Source organism: Capsicum annuum, chromosome 6, assembly GCF_002878395.1.
Source record: "Capsicum annuum cultivar UCD-10X-F1 chromosome 6, UCD10Xv1.1, whole genome shotgun sequence".
In the NCBI taxonomy this organism is placed as follows: Eukaryota; Viridiplantae; Streptophyta; class Magnoliopsida; order Solanales; family Solanaceae; genus Capsicum; species Capsicum annuum.
This window is the reverse complement of record NC_061116.1, coordinates 64,882,633-64,888,699: the sequence shown is the minus strand read 5'-3', so window position 1 is coordinate 64,888,699 and position 6,067 is coordinate 64,882,633. Positions and strand designations below refer to the sequence as shown.

General features: G+C 36.2%; 1 long non-coding RNA gene across 1 annotated transcript; it reads left to right on the top strand.

Annotated features, from left to right (window-relative positions):
* The first annotated feature begins 370 nt into the window (after positions 1 to 370).
* On the top strand, positions 371 to 3,950 carry LOC124899690. Its single transcript, XR_007057046.1, has 2 exons — positions 371 to 1,105; positions 3,495 to 3,950. It is a non-coding gene; the product is annotated as an uncharacterized LOC124899690 (long non-coding RNA).
* Positions 3,951 to 6,067: the final 2,117 nt, after the last annotated feature.

The window sequence follows — 6,067 nt, the reverse complement described above, 5'->3', positions numbered from 1 at the left end:
AAATATAAGTTATTTCAAAAATAATTTATTTGGAGAAATATTTATTCAATTTTATAGAATCAAAAAACTTAGGATTAAATCGGTAGTTAATTTATTTCGAGCTTTGATCCAATTTAGTAGATTTATTTAAATTGACCATAATTAAAATTAAAGTGACCACGATTGCAATGCAATTGGTCAATTGATATTTAATTTGGTTAGCATTTGAATAAATTGACTAAAATTTTAATCGAAATTGGTCATTTTTTAAATGGCCAAATTTTGATCCCTTTCATTTTTAATTGGGACACAAAAAATTGGCCCAACACAACAATTTTAACACCCTACACCCAGCAGCCTATCCTTTTATTTTCCCCTTACCAGCCCACTCTATACCCAGCCCAACTTCTTATACCAATTCTCCTCTTTAACAAGGAGATCAGAAATAACAAGAAAAACACGCTTCTGGTTTCCAGATCACGTACAACGAACAGAAAATCACAACCAGCTGAAACCCGACCATCTCCCATCTATTTTTGAACTGACCCAGGCCCAACCCATCAGTTTTTTCTTCGCACGCATCTCACGCATCAGTTGGACGAGCAAAGGATCCAAAAACCTTCTAGAAACAAGCTAGGTGTCACCCCCAATGTCCAAATTCCACGAATCTCAAGATAACGTGTATGAATTCGTACATATTTGGTAAATTTTTGTTGGTTCTTGGGGAAATTATCCATTTCCCCCAGTTTCTATTGGCGACTTTTTGAAAGTCGTTCAAGAAAATCCAAATTAGGGTACAATCTGTTATGATCCTTATTTTTGATGTTTGAATTCCCCCAAAAATATCTCTAAAATACCCACAATTCCATCTTCTATATAAGAATCCATTGGGTCGGTATTTTGAGGGATTAGAAAAATTGGGTTGGAAAATTTTCTAAAAAACTAGATTGGAAAAATTTTCTTTTGGGTCAAGAAAAAAGGGTTTTGGGAAAGAGCAACTTTTGTTCGGCAAATATTTTAGGAAGTAGCAGTTAGTTTAGTCAAAATTCATGTATCGGCATCAAACTTTCCGGTGGTGGTGGAGTCCGACGTCAGCTCGTAGTCCCGTTTTGCTGCTCCCTAATAGGTAATAAATATCCTTTTCTATTCAAGTTTTGATCTTTTCTACTTCATCTCGACCTTCTGTGGTTATAAATAACTTTTTCGATGTTATTCTGTGCTGGGAGGAGCTGTAGAGGCCTCGTCGGCTGTAGAATTTGTTTGAGTGTGTTGTGGTTTGTTGAGAATCGCTCGTTGTAGGTGCCTCGAAAGGCAGAGATGGTTGTTATGTTGAATCATTGCCCATGTTATGATCTGTATTTCACTGTTGGCTTCATAATTTGGGTTCACTTTCCCTAAATTCACTGTTTCGTATTAAGTGTTGTTGGGTAGTTTATCAATCTATATAATAGGAATCAACAAAGGTTGTAGGATTAATTCACTATTTGTTTCAATCTAAATGCTTTGCATGTTGATTGTTGTTTGTGTAGTTCATTTTTGTTCTATATTATTTGATGCTTTTAACCGCAAGATTTTAGATTTTCATTTTAGTCATCACCTTGTTTTGATGAAATCCAGTAGTTCCCTTTGATTTATCGTTTATTATTTTAGTTTGGGCCTCAATATTTTAACCTTATAATTTTATTTCAGCTTTGTCTTCAAAATCACTGTAATGTTTGATTATTGTTATTTTCCATTATATCATTTTGTACTGGATTATTTTGGCCCAATTTGCTATTCGTTTAGACGACTATTGTTTGTTTTATTTTTGATTTGTTACCTTAGTTCAATATTGTGGGTAGTTCGTCTCGATTTTGTTCAGTCCTGCATTTGTTTTGAATCTTTCAAAGTCAAGTGGAAACATTCCCAAAATCCCTATCGACAAATAATGTCAAGAATGGATAAGGGAGATGTCATATTAGTTCAAATCATTCGGTGACCCCTCAAGGATACATTTTGTATTCAAGTTGCGTTCTTTATCTTGGGTCACCTTTTCGAAATTACGTGGAAATATAGTAATGGATTTTGTCTCGTTAGTGATGTATAACGGATTGTATGCCATCAATGTAGTAAATTTAGTTATCCTATCATTGATTTTTTTCTTTATATTTTGTTTTAGATCACACGATACGAATTCGTAGATCTTGTGGCATGTTTATACTATCATTGATTATTAATCCCTCTTTAGTTGATTTGTCTGTCAACGAATTTCTAAGAACCTTCAATTCTCCTGTTAGCTGCGATTTTCCTATCTTTTATTGAAGATGTGTTATTTGAATATCCATATAATTTCAGCTAGGATTTGGTAATAAACCCATGTGATATTTGCGTCATGTGTGAGAATTGGCCTGTGCTTCACTGAAATTAGTTTATCATATATCATCTGAACCTTTAAAGGTATTCCCTTTTGTTTCCCTTCCTTTTTGGTTGATCATACATTAGTTCATTCATCTTTTTCTTTGCATGAAATCCCTCGGGAGTCCAATTGAACTCCTTTCCCTTGCATTACACAATGGTCCATCGAGGATCACTTTCTAGAAGACTTTGCAAGCCGATCACATAGCGCATGATTATGAAGAGTCAAACGCTGAAGAATGGGCTAAAGTCCCGGCAAAGAGACTAGAAAGTTTCTTTTTATCTTTTTATTTATTTATATATTCATTGTCATCTTTTATTTATTTATTCCTTTATTCATTCATTTGGGCCTCGAAGTCAAAGTTGTAAATTTAATACAGGTGGAGAAAGACTTAAGCCAAAGGCTCAAAAACTAGATTAGGACAGGTGAAATGGGTCGAAAGTCCAATTAGACTAGGACAGGTCTCATTGATTTGGGCCTAATGGCCCAAATCCTTTACTTTCTCCTCCCTTCCCCCTTTTATGTGTTTATTTTGTTTATTAGTCTTGTTTAGACTTAGTTAAAATCCCTACTAAGTCGCCTAAATCCATTTTACACAAATCGTTTTCTAAAATCAATCACTTTTCAAAAAATCAATTTTTTGAAGTTAATCAAAAAATGTTTTCAAACAGTCCGGATAACCGCAAGTTAGCGGACTTTTTAGGTGCCTAACACCTTCCTAAAATGTTAATAGGAATCGCTTACTCAGAATCTCTAACTTAAACAATTTTTTTGTTTTGAATCGTCTAAGTATTTTATAAAATTTTCTTAATTCCTTTTCAAAATTAAGTGGCGACTCCCTTTAAAAGTCAAAATTTTCGCAAAACAGGTGGTACTACCCATTCTTGGCGGATAGTAACTCGTGTTTGATTTGGAAGAGTTAGGGTTGAGGCCAAAGTAGCTAGGACATCGGTTTGCTTATTTTCTTCCTTGGCATATGTTGGAGGGTTATTTCTCCAAGCCAACCCATCAACTTCTATGCATAATCATGATATGATTGTAGCTCAAGCTTTCTGACTTCATAGCTTCCCAAAAGCTACTTGATCACCAATTGGGAGTCACCAAAGACTTGTAATTGCAGTTGTTTTATATTAGAGCAACGGATTATTAGGGTAAAAGAGTATGGGATGACCTCTTCTTATGGAGTGATGAACACCAAACCGGCACCAAATTTATCTCGACGTGCGGCACCATTAAAGTACATCTTTCACGAGCGTATGGCTTCAATAACTATTGCATCTTCATCAGGAAGTTCATCGCTCAGTTCCAAATCATCAGGCATTGGGTGGTTGACCAAGAAATCAGCCAATGCTTGTCCCTTTATGGCCTTTTGGGGAACATACACAATCTCAAACTATTGAAATTGAAGGTACCGTCTTGAAAGTCGGTCCCTAAGGACTGGTTTCGACATTACAAACTTGATGGGATTCACCCTAGACACAAGACGAACAATATGAGCCTGAAAGTAGTGCTTCGTCTTTTGAATTCAGAAGGCTAATGCCAAACATAACTTTTCAATTGGAGAATACTTTAGCTCATTTGGTGTCATCATTTTACTTAGCTAGTAAAGAGAGTTTTCTTTTTCTTTACTATTTTCTTGAGCCAGTAGTGCTCCAACTGACCTCTCTTATGCAACGATGTAGAGTATCAATGATTTTTTAGGTATGGGTGCCGCAAGAACTGGTTTCTTCAATAAGTATGATTTGATACTCTCAAAGGCATTACTACAAGCTTGATCCCATTCGAAGGGAGTGTCCTTTCTTATAAGACGACTAAATGGTTGATATTTTCTAGCCAGGTTTGAGATGAACCTCCTTAAATATGCTAGCCTTCCTTGAAGGCTTTTTAACTCATAAATATTTCGAGGCTCAAGCATCTTCAAAATGCATCAACCTTGGCTTGATCAATTTTAATTCCTCGGTGTCATACAATGAAGCCAAGAAACTTTTTGGAAGTAACTCCAAAGGCACACTTTAATGGATTCATCCTAAGTTGATATCTTCTAAGTAACTCAAACATTATTTTTAGGTCTTTTAAGTGGTCGTTTCTCTTTCTTGACTTCACCACTAGATCATCTACGTAGCATTCAATATTTTTATGGAACAGGCCGTCAAAGATATTTTGCATAGCCCTTTGATAAGTGGCGCTAACGTTCTTCAAACCAAAAGGCATCACTTTGTAGCAATAAATACCTTTGGGCGCACAAAATGCAGTGAGTTCTTCATCCTTTGGTGCCATGCGGATTTGATTGTAGCCATATGAACCATCCATAAAGGACATTTCCTCATAACCAGTGGTAGCATCAATCATTAATTCTGATATGGGGATTGGAAAGTCATCCTTAGGGCAGGCGTTGTTGAGATCCCGAAAGTCGACACAAACTCGAATTTGGCCATTCTTCTTTTGACTGGAACAATACTAGAAATCCACATGGGATATTTGACTTTGCGAATAAAGCCAGCTTCAATGAGTTTGTTAAATTCATTTTTAATCAATGGAACCAACTCTGACCTAAAGCGCTTTTAGGCTTGCTTAATAGGACGAGCCCCGTTCTTGACCGCCAACTGATAGACTGCTACTTTTAGATCTAAGCCAGGTATTTCTTTGTAACTCCAAGTAAAGACATCCATATATTCTTTGAGTATGTCCATATAAGTGATTTCCTTCTCCATTTCTAGAAATGCACTCAGGTAAGTTGGTATTGGGTCTTTATCGATTCCAAGATTAACTTTTTTCAATGGATCTATTGTGGCCTTCAATCCTTCTTCAAGTTGCGACGGAGCATCTCTAGCATCTTCTTCCTCTTGGGGGTCATCATCATTGATGGATATATGATAACACCAAAAAGTATCTTCTATCTCTTCATCAACCATTATTTCAGACGAGACATCTTTCTCATCTGTGTTGTAACATGATATGATGAGCCAACACTTGCTTCATCTTCATCACATTCCTTGGTATAAACCATAATATGAGTGTTTTCTTTTAACACCTCGTTGCATGAAACCACCAATTTCATCTGCCACCTCATTCTAGAAGGAATCAAACTTTAGAAATACTTCAAGATTTTAAGTGAAAAGTGCATCATCGTGCTTTGACGATGTCTCTAACGCTTATTGCGTGTCTTCTTATTTAGAGGTCCCAACCTTTCGAACATAAAATTTCTTGTAGTTGATTCTCCAAGTTGATCAAAGATAGAAGGCTTTTTATTGGATGTAGTAGGCTCTTCTTCTATAGTGATGTAATTACTAACCGCCATTCATATGGAGATATAAATTAGAGGTTGTTGCGTGTATCCTAGGCCTTCACGTGCCTACCTAGATGTACCTTCTGACGGAAGTTTTCCCAACCTTGGTGGATCATTAGAAGTATATCCAGCCATTATAAATAGCTTGTATGCATTTCGGTCGAAGCCCTCTTTCATACGCTTCGTAGGAAGTGTTATATCTTTTGGCAATTTTTGAGCTACAAACTCTCCAAGTATTCTTGAGGATGGATTTATTGCGTCAATCCTCCTGATAGGTAAAGTTAGCCCCTTTAGCATATTATCTTGGGCATCAGATGGGTGATGTTTCTCTTTCTTTACCTTTTTGCCTTCTTTTTCATAAGTGCGACGCTTTCTTTATTCAAAGTGAAAAGGTGCTTCTTGGTGGC